The sequence below is a fragment of the Galleria mellonella genome, unplaced genomic scaffold (assembly GCF_026898425.1).
Source record: "Galleria mellonella isolate WM207_F2 unplaced genomic scaffold, CSIRO_AGI_GalMel_v1 utg172, whole genome shotgun sequence".
NCBI lineage: Eukaryota > Metazoa > Arthropoda > Insecta > Lepidoptera > Pyralidae > Galleria > Galleria mellonella.
Window position 1 is genome coordinate 2,999,412 of NW_026442015.1, and position 15,406 is coordinate 3,014,817.

At 37.3% G+C, this 15,406-nt stretch overlaps 1 protein-coding gene across 4 annotated transcripts in view; it reads right to left on the reverse strand.

Annotated features, from left to right (window-relative positions):
- Window positions 1-7,311, reverse strand: part of LOC113514317 (anoctamin-4) — a 51,513-nt gene extending 44,202 nt beyond the window's left edge. For all 4 annotated transcript variants that reach the window (XM_052893033.1, XM_052893034.1, XM_052893032.1 and 1 more), the window contains exon 1: window positions 7,141-7,311. The gene's annotated coding sequence lies outside the window, so the exon portion shown is untranslated. The remainder of the gene's footprint in view (window positions 1-7,140) is intronic.
- Between the last annotated feature and the right edge of the window lie 8,095 nt (window positions 7,312-15,406).

Sequence of the window (15,406 nt, forward strand, 5' to 3'; positions counted from 1 at the left end):
AGGGGGTAAAGAGGTTTCTTCGCAGTGAACAACGCGCGCGTGAATCCCCTTACCATCAAGTGGGCCGTATGCTTGTTTGCCACCTCAGTGGTATAAAAAAAACTTAAATAATATCTCTAAATACTGCACTCGTTTAAAGTGGCTATCAATCCGACTTCATCATGAGATACATATCCTATCTGTTCTTTATAATATCCTTAATGATCCCAATTCTCCTATTTACCTTCGTTCCTGATTTCAATTATTATCTCCTCCTTCCAGACCTAAGCACCTTTTATTACACTAGTCCAGGGTACTGAAGCTTCCCAGCTGTAAAACTCATTTTATGGGTAACTCATTTGTATTCCGTGCTGCACAGTTGTGGAATAAACTTCCCGTGAACGTTCAAAATAACCCCCCTATCGGCAACTTCAAGAAAAGTTTATAATCACATTATCTTTCCAATGTCGCTTGATTATTACTACAATTATTGATTACAGGATTGTCATCGCTGTGCTCTCATTTATTTAATAATAGCAACTCGCCCCGGCTTTGCACGGGTTCTTTACAGAAAATATAAAATAGCCTATGTTACTCTGAGAAGATGTAGCTTTCGGTAAAATTTGTTGAGTACTTTTTGAGTAAAATCGTAATAAACAAAAAATCAATCATCTTTTCCCGTTATACAAAATATTAATTTACATTAATACACTACCTAAACTTTCGAACCACAAACAAATATCGTTATTTTTTAGCTAATGTATACAAAAACTTAACAAATTATATACTAAAACCTTTTTCGAGATCTACTCTATCCATTGGTGAAAACAGTTTTTGAATTTATCGCGAATAACAGATAGATAGACAGACAGACGCAGCGGAGGACTGTTTTATAATATGTAGTGGTATAATCGTATATACATTAGTATTGTATATTTAAGATACAGACACAATGATTTATAAAATATGTAAATATTTATTATATGTAAATATTTTATTATTGTTGTTAAGATTTCTGTTTTACGCTACTGCTAGCCACTACTTCCTATGCTACTATGTTAGGTTGATCGGAACAGATCTCTTTTAGAGATACGTTTACCTTTGCTTACAATGTTAAAAATTGTTATTATTATTGTATGTTTAAGTGCAATAAAGAATATTTAAAACCAATAAAGTAGATCATTTCAAGATGGCGTATCAAGATGAAACATACACCAGATTCTAAGTTAGACCTTCAGAAGTACTACTGTGAAAACAGCATTGATGCAATATTTTTTAGTAATATCAAGATAGTGGAACAAATATATAGACTGATATAAAAATTTCTAAAAATGATTGTTTTGGTTTTTATTGCCCTTATTAAGACCCCGTACGTCCAGTAATTATTACTATTTTATTATATTTAATTTTTTAGATTCCATATTTGTTAGGTAACAATCGAATACGTCTTTTTTCAAAATCTTATGTTGCGTAAATAACCTATCAAAACTTGTCTATAGTATTTATTGAAAATGTTTAAAAGAAAATTTCCAGATAAAGTCGAAACGACTGTTAGAAAAGATCGTAACGAATATTTTCACTCGAATATTATATTTTCCGCGAAATCTAATATATATATATATATATATATATATATATATATATATATATATATATATATATATATATATATATACATATATATATATACTATCTCTTGTCATGTGATTTTACCATCATCATATGTAAAATCATTTCCTAACCAAGCGGAACCAGAACTATGAACTGATGTGTTACTAATTTTTTAGTACATGAACGCAAGCCGTGACTAAAGGCGTTGCACACTAAAACCGATTTTAGTAATACATCTACTTTATGTTTACCAACTTCAGAAAAGAAAAAAATCTGATCATGTATTAGATACTTGATAGATAGATCTACTCTTTGGACTGATTTTTATACAATTGTCCAAAAAAGGATTATAATGTTTTTAGGGTTCATATATGTAAGTTTCTTTTTTCCACTATAACTTCTAAAAACCTAAACAGATTTAGATATATGGAGTATTGTTAGATCTCTACATCAACCCGAATGAAACTGTCTATATATTTTTTAAATAGTTTTTGGCAAGGCAGTCGTGTCTTTATTCGCGGAACAAAATATACTTATTTCTTACGATTCAAATTGGCAAACACGCTGCCAGCGTACATAACGGATATTAATATTTAAATTTAATACTTTATTTATGTAGAAATTTAGAAATAAAAAATAAAATTAAAAATCTTTTCAATAATCGTTTGAGTGTATATCGGTGTTTTTTTTTTTGATAAGTGAAAATGGTGTGGTAACCCCGCCTGTGCTAACGGGATACGCTGGCGGAGCACCAGTGAAGGGTGATAGATGAGAATGAAAACAGGCCAGTTAGCCCATCATGATGAATTCATCAGGAATTAACCACGATAGTTTCCAAGAGGAACCACGAGGAGGTCGACCTGGTTGGGATTGGGCAATGGGATTCTCAGTCTCCATTACTAACAATCCCTTTCCCCCCTGTATATCGGTGTTAGGTACACCTAAAATAACTATGTTAAATAAATATATTTATAACATATTTAATGTATGAAATATGCATGATTTTTTAATTTGCTATTATTTATTTATTTCAAAATTATTTTATTTAGTAAGTGCAATTATCTACCTATAATTTCTTAATGAATCTTTTTAAAATAGTTGAAAAATAGAACTAATTTTTTTTTGATACAATGATGTGACGCTATTGAAATCTCTTATATGTTGCGTTGTTATTTGTGGACTAAGATTCTATATGTAGAATGTGCCTTCTGACCATGAAAACTTGAGTATCATTAAAGCCGAACGACACAAAAAACGTACATATCTGTAGCAATTATAAGTTACAATAGAATTAGTGTGCTACTATTGTGAGCTTAAAAATAGGTTAAATAGTATATTTAATGTTTTTTTTTTTTTTTTTTTTTACAACACAGGGGGCAAACGAGCATGCGGCTCACCTGATGGTAAGTGACTACCGCCGCCCATGATCACCCACAACACCAGCGGCATTGCAGGTGTGCTGCCGGCCTTTTAAAAAGGAATATACTCTTTTCTTGAAGGTTATGTTGTCGTATCGGTTCGGAAATACTGCTGCTGGAAGTTGATTCCAAAGAATGGTTGTGCGTGGAAGAAAGTGCCTTGAAAAACGCACGGTGGAAGACCGCCACTCGTCCAGATGATTGGGATGAAACTTTAGTTTGTGGCGGGTTGTACGGTGGTGAAAATCAGCAGCAGGTATCAATCCGAACAATTCCTCAGAACACTCCCCATGATAAATTCGGTAGAAGATGCACAGAGACGCAACATCTCTGCGCAGTTTCAATGGGTCAAGTCGGACAGTAAGGCGTTGACTATCGATAATTCGAGCCGCCCGACTTTGAATGCGGTCTAACGGAAGGAGTTGGTACTGTGGCGCTCCTGCCCACAGGTGAGAACAGTATTCCATATGCGGCCTGACTTGGGCTTTATATAATTTCAGGCGGTGTTCTGGCATGAAATATCGTCTCACCCTATTGAGCACTCTTAACTTTTTGGAAGCTATCTTAGCCTTCTCCTCCAGATGACCGCAAAACTGGACGTCGCAAGATATATCAACGCCCAGAATTCCTAGACTTGACTTTTTATCAAGGGAAGTGCCCTGAATGTGAGGAGATACGACAAACGGCGTCTTTTTTGCGGTAAACGCGCAGACTTGTGTCTTTTTGGGGTTAAATTGGACAAGATTTTGTTCACCCCAGATCGAAACTTGATGGAGTGAAGTTTCGATTTCAGACACAAGTCTATTCCGGCACTCATCGGTATGTGCCCGCGAGATCTTTGCATGACCGGTATATAATGTATCTCCTGTACTGTCGTCCGCATAGCAATGAATATTACTTATCTGTAACATATCATTGATATGCAGAAGAAACAGAGTCGGAGATAGTACACAGCCTTGCGGGACACCAGCATTCAAAGGTTTTAAATCAGAGCATGCACCGTCGACTACGACCTTAATGCTACGTTCCTTGAGAAAACTGGCGACCCAAATGCACAGTCTCGCAGGCAACCCAAATGAAGGTAGCTTTGAAAGCAGCGCTCTATGCCACACCCGATCAAAGGCCTTCGCAATATCCAGACTAACTGCTAAGGCCTCTCCCTTACTCTCGATTGCCACTGCCCATCGGTGTGTTAAGTAAGCTAAAAGATCACCGGCCGAACGTCCCTGTCGAAAGCCATACTGGCGATCACAGATCAGCCGGTGCTCTTCTAGGTACCGGAGCAGTTGACGGTTAATGATGGATTCCATAACCTTCGAGAATAGGGAAGTGATAGCTATGGGCCTATAGTTAGCTGGATCTGAGCGATCTCCCTTTTTAGGGATCGGATGCACCAGAGCAGTCTTCCAAAACTTTGGGACTATGCCCGATGAGTAGCTAAGCCGAAAAAGACGCGTAAGAACCGGAGCCAACTCTGGTGCGCACGTCCTAAGCACAATTGGAGGAATACCATCAGGCCCACTCGACTTATGGATTTCGAGAGAGAAAAGTGCTCTACGCACTGAGCTATGCGTGAATTTAATGTCAGGCATAGAGCTCCTACAACACGTGATGGTCGGTGGTGGTTTCTCCCCGTCATCCAATGTCGAGTTTGACGCAAAGATGGATCCAAAAAGATCGGCCTTTTCTTTAGCGTTCTGGGCCAACGAGTCATCCTCCCTGCGCAAAGGTGGAAAAGATGACTTACAGAAATTCCCTTGTGCAGCTTTGGCAAGAGACCAGAAAGCTCGAGTCCCAGAGGGCAAACTAGCCAGTCTCTTGCCAATTCTACTAATATGCTCTGACTTCGCTGTGGCTATAACTCTTTTGAAAGACCTAGAGGCAGAGTTATACTTCTTTTTAAGAGCACTGGTGTTAGGATCTCGCGACGCCACACCTTTAGCCCAGGTTAGGAAACACTCCTGTTTCAGACGAGATGCTGTTCTACAGGAGGCTCCATACCAGGGCTGGGATTTCCCGCCGACGGGCACCACAGAGTTAGGAATAAATAATTCCATTCCCTGAAGCACCACATCAGCAATGGAATCGGCAATGGCGTCGGGATCATCCAGTGTGAAGCAAACCTGCCTCCATGGGTAAGATGCGAAAAAAATCCGCATCTCATCCCAATCTGCCGACCTGTAGTGCCAAATGCGACGTCTACCCGTAGAACGAGGTGGAGTCGGACTCGTAAGAGGCACTTCGCTCCGCACCAAACAGTGATCCGACGATCCAAGCGGGGCTTCGACGGAGATCACATAGTTGTCTGGGTGGGTGGTCAGCAGAAGGTCCAGCAGTGAAGGTGAATGGTCCAACACATCAGGGATTCGCGTAGGCGAGGAAACAAGCTGTGTCAGACCATAAGCCAAAGCAAAGTCATGAACAGATCTTCCCGCATAGTCGGTTGTACGCGAACCAAGCCATTCGGCATGGTGGGCATTAAAGTCGCCAACAATCACGACTTCAGCGGAAGGAATCTGCTCAAGCAGGGAATCTGTAGCCATTTGGACGTGCTCAATTAGTTGGTCGGTTTCAGTGTTACCGCTGTGGGACCTGTATAGGCACGCATAGATGCGGGGATGGTCATTGCAATCTACGCGCAGCCATAGAATGGAATGTTTCACAATATATGTATTATTTTGTCTATTTTTTTCTGAATTAATGTTCATTTTTAACAAACGAACCGTCACTATCTGTTTTTGTATTAAATTTCGGAATAAACGTGTTCCATCGTACGCATGAGGTTTGAGTCGGAAAAAGTAATTAGGTTTCATAGTAGACCTGATTATGTTATTCTACTACTATTCGAACCAAAACATAGCATGTGTATTGATGCTTCACGACAAAAAATAGGCAAACTATGTAATTGTTGAAAATTGACGATGAAATGTACACCGTCCGATGTTTATGACGCGTGACCATTCATAATCGCGTGTGCATGCAGGATCTAACGAGATTTCTAGTCATTATAATCTGCGGTTTTCTACTTAACCACAAAGTCATATGAAGAATTAAAAAAAAAACATAAATAATCAGCTTTTACCCATGATTTATGACCAGAATGCGTTCACTGTATCCTAGTATAGATGTATACCAAATTTCAAAGTGATTGAAAAAGGCACTAAGAGATAATAAACAAATAAAAAAGCCACTTTCACAGTTATAATATTAGTAAGCAAAATAGTAACAGCAATAAAAAATATTCAAAGAGCTCTATCAACTACAGATAAGCCGCATTTTCATTTTTATACTTGTACATATATTTAAAACTTCTAAAGAGTTTAAACCAAGTTTTAATTCGTGTTTAAATCATTATTCTTATTTTATAGGTACACTAGCGATTCGTTCTTGCTATACACGGGTTGATAGATAAAAAGATAAATTTTATATTAATTTTAATACGCAAAATTTTGATACTTTGGGTTCCATTATTGAAATTTTTGTAGGGATTTCTAATTTTTTTTTAAATAATATATAGCCTATTTTACTCGCTGATAATATAGCCTTCTATATGTGATAAATTTTTATAATTGGTTGAGTTGTTTTTGAGTTTGTCCATATATTAGTGTAGATGTATAAAACATATTTTTTTCTTTTTGGTTTTGACCAAAATACATGTCGTAAATATATTTTGGTGAAAACATCAAATTATGTAGATTAAACGATGATAATTTTTATATTGTACATTTTAACTATTTTTTTTATTCTTTCACCAAAGAGACTTCTCTTTAAAACCGTCTACATGGATACCTTTGTCTCATATTTTTAATATGAAACAGCTGTATTTACGTAGCTGTTCTGGTTTGAAAGCTATAGGTGAAAATTATAGATTATAAAAACATAGCGCCTTAGTCCTTAAGAATGGTAATGCCTGAGGGATACCATGGTCCTAACAGTTTATTCTGTGATGTCAATGGTGCTGTTAATGTCTATGGGTGACCGTTATCACTTTCCCTCAGGCAGTCCGTGAACTTATTTGCTAGGTATATTATAAAAAAAGGTTATCCACAGTTTTCTAAAAAATCAGTACTTTTGTGTAAATATCTATATAATAGATACTCTCTATATTATGATATAATTATGTATTACTTACCTCATTCAGATACAATGAATTATAATTAGTTTTACACTATCACATAATCACAGCACAAATGAAACACAATATTGGCATAATATTATCAGATCGTAGACTTTAAAAAAAAATTAGAAAATTTATCGACGTAATTATTTCCCGCGCATTCCATTAAACGCGCGTTTCCGCCGGCATTCGATTTTCAAATAATCCATTCAAGATGGCCGCGTATGATAGCATTATGTACTAGTGCTGCAACTACTAATTTATCGACGTTTTTCTTTACTCCTTTTGAAAATATCTACTATACATTACCTCTGTAGTAGATATTTATTTTTTACATCAAGTCACTTATGACATCAGCAGAAAGAATCGAGTGTCAAAGGTAATCCTTACATAATACTTCTCTAGCTTATAGGTTTTTTTAATGAGATGATAATGGATTAGTAACACCGCCTGAGCTGTCGGAATACACTGACGGGGCACGGGCGAGGGATAACAAATGATAATAAAGCTGACCAGTTGGTCCATCGTGACGCATTTTAAAGAAAAGTCGACCTAATGGGGTAAATGGGGTACCCCATTATTAAAAATCTCTCCTCCCCTCAACTTGTAGGTTCTACTAGGTCAGTTCAGTATATATATTAATAAGTGATGCATTTTACAATGTTTTACAATTTTCGAATTATTTTTTATTGACTACATTTGACTATACAAATAATGACCACGTTGAAAGTTTAAACGCCTTAATATTACACGGTTAGTAAGTTAGGTAGGCACGTCCACAATAGCATTATAGGAAATAAAAAGCATCTCCATATGACCAATGGATAGGTAGTTAGTAGTTAAATATCCAATTATTGGGGGAGGGGGACATTGTCAGTAATGGGGATATTAGTACACCATACGATCTTATCCGGAAATCATCGTTATTAATTCCTAAGAAGTCGCCATGAATTTGAGCCAACTGTTCTTAGTTAATTCTCACTGTTTGATTCTTTACTGTTAACCCACCATTGGGCATCATTAACTTAGTTGAGTGCGCTATTGCATTTTCAGCAATAAAATAAAAACAAAATTCTTACATATCGATATCGACAGTTAACAACACTTCTCTTCATGGACACCGTGTAATTTGGTGACACAGGTCTATCACTACATACATAAGTATATAGTTTGATGAACACTGTCCACACAAACACGAAAATAGATTTTTTAAATATTAACACGGAAAAGGTTATACGCCTCCGTTGGAAGAACACAACAGAACAATTTTCTATATCTTCATAATTTTTTTATTAGATGAAATTATCGCGATAAACGTGTCTCAATGGACTGACTTAACTTCATCCCTTACTGGTACCTTACCAGCGTAAATCTAAAACACAGATAGGGTTACCATTTTCATTAATAATCATCATATTAAAACAAAGCTATTAGTTTACGCTGATGAATTTAAAAAATGGAATGACAGGTGAAAATGAAGTCTACTGGGTCAAAGTGACGAATTCTTCAGAAATTAACTACGAAGGTTTTCCGGGGATACTGCGTGGGTGCGTGGAGGTTGACCTGACTATACTAGATGTATGTATATTGCTAACAATGAGGGCAAGGCCACGAATTCCCCTAAAAATAATTGTATTTAATTCTTGATGAATTCGACACTATATGCCTACTGACCTGCTTTCATCCTGCCTATCATCCCTCACTGGTGCTCCGCTAACGTATATACCGATAAGAACAGGTTTCCTTCTTATTATTATCTATAACTTACTAAAGTAAAAGAGGAGATGGGATTGTTAGGAAATGGGTCTAATGACCAAATAGCTAGCTATGTATATGGTGCCTTAGATTTATAATCTAAACTTTGTCAAGTCGATCTTCGGAGAGGAAAGGGATTTTTAGTAATAGGGTATTACTAAAAAATCCCTTTTTTGCTAGCAATATATACCTGGAAACCATCATAGTTAATTATTGATGATATGTAGTATGTAGACTACACTTAAAAATTAATATAGGCTGGCCTTATCAGTCACTACTATGGAATATAATTGAAACCTGTAATGGTGAATGTAAATTTTAAAACAAAGAGTTCTAATGTACAAGAGCTAAACTATACAGATGGGCCAATTGATCTACTTTCATCCTCACCTATCATCTCTCGCTGATACTCCGCGAACGTATACCGATAGCGCAGGTGGAACAGCCATTTCATCTTCACGCATTAAAAAATTCGATATTCCTGTGGCCTTTCTTATGTTTTTTTCATGATCTAAATTTTCTTCCAATAGAGTAGACAGAGTTTCCAATCCACATTTGTCTATTAAACAACCACGAAGGTTAGATACCTACTTGGTTTAATGAATGGACTGAACACACCATACTTCTTACGGAGGTAGTGAGAACCAAATATCAAAATCTTTACATACATCTTTTGGTCTTGTCATAATGTAATGGTACCTGTATAAATCTTGAACACACCCGCAATGTCTCTGTTGTAACGGGTGCTCGTTTTTTTGTTAATGGGTGATAATAGAATGGTAACCCCGCCTGCGCTATCGATATACGCTGGCGGGGCACCAGTGGGGGATGATAGGTGACAATGAAAGCAGGTCAGTTAGCCCATCGTGACGAATTCCGCTACAATTAACCACGATGGTTTCCAGGGGGAACCGCTTGGAGGTCGAGCTGACAGGGTGTATTGCTAGCAATAGGTCAGTTAGACCCCATTACCAACAATCCCTTTCCCACCCAACGGGTGCTCGTTGGCGAGAGTAGTCAATATCAGGTAAACCGCATGGTCATTTGCCCTCTATGTTATAAAAAGAAAGAAAGCTTTATTGACAGACAACTGCATTTACAAAACAAAAAAGACAATAATGAGCCATCCAACTGCTTGGTTCTCAAGCTAAGTTTTCCTGGAGCAAAATCCCGAATACCCTACCTCGGATCAATTTACAAGTGTTCGTTACCGGGGGAAAGGGATTGTTAGTAATAGAGACTGAGAATCCCATTGCTAGCAATATATCCAACCAGGTCGACCTCTTTGCGGTTCTCCCTGGAAACTATCATGGTTAATTCCTGATGAATTCATCATGATGGGCTAACTGGCCTGTTTTCATTCTCATCTATTACCCTTCACTAGTGCTCCGCCAGCGTATCCTGTTAGCGCAGACAGGGTTACCATACCATTTTCACCCATCAAAAAAAAAAGTGTTCGTTTCCTAAATTAAATAATTCGAGTCATACACCCAGGACCTTATATACAGAAAATTGACAAGATATAACAGTTTAAATAAAATTCTGAGTTCAGTTTTCTGTTCTCAGTCTTCGATCGGGTTATTTGTAAAAAAAAAACTGCATATCTATTAAGTTTCTATACCATTTTTTGTTTTTATTGATTACTTATTCGTATACATTACTAATAGTACCTAAATTTATGGTTCGTGCATAAAATGATCGTTATTGTTTATTACAGGTACAACATTATAAACTAATTCTAGAAAGTGCTTTTAATAAGCTAAAGTTACCTATAACTAATAAAACATAACATACCCTTAAAAATACTCGTTCGTACCATCATCATACAACCCATCAACGTCCCATAACTGGACACCTGTAAAGTGGATTAAAATAGATGAGGTTTGAGGTTTTTATGTTATTTATAATGGCAAACACTACAAGAACGGCATCAGTAATGCACTGTGACACTTATGGTGTCTCTTGTTAATTGTCATTGGCGTTTCCACGAACTATGATGTTATACTACCGTACACAGTAATTTCACTGCCGTGTGCCACTTTTCAAACTGAAATTTAACCATTCAAGCATTTCAAGCACAGCTTATTATTTTTTATTATTATTATTTCAGCCGTTAACTGTCCACTGCTTGAACATAAGCCTTCCCTATAAGGGGAGTTTTGCCAGTAGTTGCCATGATTGACAGACGGGTTATCAACCGCAATTAGACTTTTAGAGATGTTTTAAGAGGGACGCTGCTGCCCATTTCCCGCTCTCTCTTAGCCTCTTACGACACCCACGGGAAAGGAAGGAGTGGCTTATTCTATGCCGAGGTATACACGGTACATGTTCTTCATGGCAAAAACACACAGAGATACCCAGCGGACGACCTTTGTATAAAGTTTCCCTCTGGTAAGTTTTTTTTTTCAATCGACTTCAAAAAGAAGGACGTTCTCAATACGGTTGTATTTTATTTTGTTTAGACCTCATAACTCTGTCAGTTGTAAATCGACTTGGAAAATTCTTACTTTATCTGAAAGGATATACTTACAGTTTGGTCCCATGGAAAATTTATCAAACTCGGTTCAGTAGTTTAGTTTTAAATCAAAATAACTGGTTTTGCCACAACTGAAGTGCATGTTTTGTGGGACACAATCATATTCATTGATACATTGTACTAACTAGTCGGCTCTTACTACACCTTGAGGAGGAATACGGTGGCGAAATGGGCTATAGCAGGGGTGGCCGACTTGACTAGATCCAAGATCCACTGTTTACTGACGAAATCCTGTGCGATATGTAATTCAGTACACAATTATGTAGCTTTGTAGTATTTCTTATTTTATTAAGAGGGAAGACATAAAACTGAAAATTATTCTTAATAACTATTTATTTATATTAGTGTGAGCATTGCGTCTGAGCATCTTCCGCTAGATTATTGAAATATTACGTATACGTTTTGGCTTTGCCAGGATCAACTGGATTAATTGTCGCAATCGACCAGTTAGCATCCCTGGGCTATAGGATACTTATTTTGTTTAATTTTCAATAATATCAGTCGATGATCGTTAATGATTATAATCACAATATAATTTAGAATCTATTCCGTCAACAAAACGATACAAACGTGGCCTAAGGATGGGTAAAAGTTTATTTTTATTTAGAAATGTCAAACTTTGTACCGACGCGATAATTTGTGGGGCGAAAATAACCAACTGCCTAAATGATGCATGACACCTCGTGACGTTTGCAATGACGTCATGTACTATGAGGAGGTCGTGACCGGAATGTTAGATTATTAATATGAATTTTAAAAATTCAGCCGCTGCTTGAGTGATGTCTGTATGTCTGTAATAAAGTTGTGTAAGGAATTGTTTTTTGAGGCAGAGAAACAGTTTTGCAACAGATTCATGTCTATTTGTCTAATTTTTTTTGATGGGTGAAACGGATTGGTGACGGTATACGCTGGTAGAGCACCAGTGAGGGATGATAGCTGTGAATAAAAACAGGTCAGTTAGCCCATCATGATTAATTCATCAGGAATTAACCGTTATAGTTTCCGGGGGGAAACGCGGTTTCCACCGTAAACCGCGTTTTCCGAATTAGGTGGTCGACCTAATTGGGTATATTGCTAGCAATGGGATTCTTAGTCTCCATTACTAACAAATCCCTTTCCTTCCTATTTGTCTAATTATATCCCATCATTGATGGTGTATTACTTGACTGCATGGACATTCCTACCATAATATGTTAAATGCAAAAGTTTGTGAGGATAGATATTTGTTAGTCTTTCACACAAAAACTATTGAATGACTTTTACACGAGTAGGCTATATCCTAACTTAACACATAAGATACATTATATACTGATTCCAGCGGGTAAAGCCACGGAATACAGTATAAAAAAAATTAAACTATGTCTCTATGTCTCTATGGTCTACCATGAAATGATATTCCGAATTTTCGGACTGAATGTCGTGTTTTCATTCATACTGAATTCAGCTCAATAAACGAAACTTAACATTTCGTTCGTCATAAATCCTGTCATAAAAGTACAAAGGAACGATATTTTAATATGTTTAATATTTTTAAACGGTATGTACCTACTATAGAATTTTAACATCAAATTTTAGTTTCGTTCGGCTCCGAAATTTCGAAAATCATTTCTTGGTAGGCCCTCTGGTCATATTACACAGCGCTATCTAGTCCCATACTAAACAGAATTATGGGTAGTTATTATGGGTACGAGTATTTATTTTTACAACACAGGGAGCAAACGAGCATGCAACTCACCTGATGGTAAGTGACTTAGGTAAATATATGGCATATAAATATGTATACATATAAAATATATGAATATGGTGTAGATACATACGAGTAAAGAGTACTACCTACGATAAAAAAAACACCATTTAAATTTATACAAACAGAAATACTCATAAATAATAATTATGTATTTTGTGTAGGACGAACCCCCTCTAGATAGAGTGACGACCTGAAATGCATTGCAGGGAGTCAGTGGACGCAGGTGGCTCAGGACCGATCTTTATGGGGGTCTATGGGGGAGTCTTATGTCCAGCAGTGGACGGATAATGGCTGAAATGATGATGATGTGGGAAACAAACCTGTTATAATTAGAAAATGATGCGTTGTTTTGACCCCTACACTATCGAAGTAAATTACGTGTAGGAAACAGAAAGTACCTATAACACCTTACACATAGTTGATCCCTTCCTGTCCTGTGGGTGTCGGAAGAGGTAATGAAGGGGATTTAACGGTCGAGGAATAGGCAGCAGAGTCCCTTTTAAAACATTACCAAAGCCTAACTGGTGTTGTCGTCCCGCCTGCCAAGCGTGGCTACTACTAGCAAAACCCCCCTTATGGGGGTAGCCTATGTCCAGCAGGGGACAGTTAACGACTAATATAATAAAAGAAAAGAAATATACTTTAACGCCTGAGGGCTGACTTGGGGGGAAAGGGATTGTTAGTATTGGAGACTGAGAATCCCATTGCTAGCAATACACCCAACCAGGTCGACCTCCTCGCGGTTCTCCCTGTAAACTATCATGGTTAATTCCTGATAAATTCATCATGATGGGCTAACTGGCCTGTTTTCATTCTCATCTATCACCTTTCACTGGTGCTCTGCCAGCGTAGCCCATTAGCGCAGGCGGGGTTACCATACCATTTTCACCCATAAAAAAAGCGCCTGAGGGCTTAACCAAGGAAATATTCTCCTAAAGGTTATTGCTTATAGGAAATAGAAATTGTATGGGATTGACATAAGTCGTAACAAGGTCAAGTGTCTTTCTACACCCAAAACAGGAAAGATAGTATAATGTTTTTTCGCCTATAACTTATTGTTTTACTTAATTCTGCCATGATAGGGATTAACTTTATCCTGACCTATTATTAGAGGAGAAAGGATTATTGGTAATGGAGATTATCAACTGCATTGCTAGCAAAATACCCTGTCAGGTTGACCTCCACGTGGTCCCCCTTAGGAACCATCGTGCTGAATTCCAGGTGTATCTATCACGATAAAGTAACTGACTTGCCTCGTCATTCTTACCTTTCATTTCTCACTGGAGCTCCGCCAGCGTATACTACTAGCGCAGGCGAGGTTACCATTCCATTATCATCTATTAAAAAATCTCTTAGATACATAAGAATAACATAAACATAATACACGAAATGTGTAAGATAATGCCTTCATTTTCGCGTACTGAGGCAAATAGTTCCCACGTATTGTCTTTAGATTGTATAATTACTTATTATATTTTAAATTGTTTTATTCGAGATTATGGTATTTACCATATTCGTACCTATATAAATTTTTATGATGATACTCTACTCAAAGTCTTTGCTACTGTATATAATCCAATACTAAAAAGCAGGCCTTTTGTTATTTGAATGATATGGTCTCTGGATTGTCCCAAATTTATTTTAAAATAGTTATACTACACAGAGGCGGATTAAATGCCCAGAGGGCCCTAGACAAGCACCTCTTTTTTCTTTACAACACAGGGAGCAAACGAGCATGCGGCTCACCTGATGGTAAGTGACTACCGCCGCCCATGATCACCCACAACACCAGCGGCATTGCAGGTGTGCTGCCGGCCTTTTAAAAAGGAATACTCTTACCTCGTGGGCGCTTTAGTACTAGTAGTAATAAACATTGAAGTCTGAAGTTACGAAGTATTTATTTGGCGTGAATTTACAGGGTACAGAGGAATAATATCTGAGTCCTCAGGAATGGCAACGCATGGGAGGTATCATGGACGAAACAGTATACTCTGTTATGTCCATGGTACTGCTCATGTCTATAAGTGACGGTTACCACTTAATATCAATTTTAATTTTTTTTTATACAACTTACAATGGCAAACAAGCTGACGGCCCACCTGATGGAAAGTGGTAACCGTCGCCTATAGACATGAGCAGTACCATGTACACAGAGTATACTAAATAAAAAAATCAGAGGGGTTGAAAACTTCATCTTTTTTGACGTTACCTTAAAAATTACCACTGGACCATAGTTTAAAAGT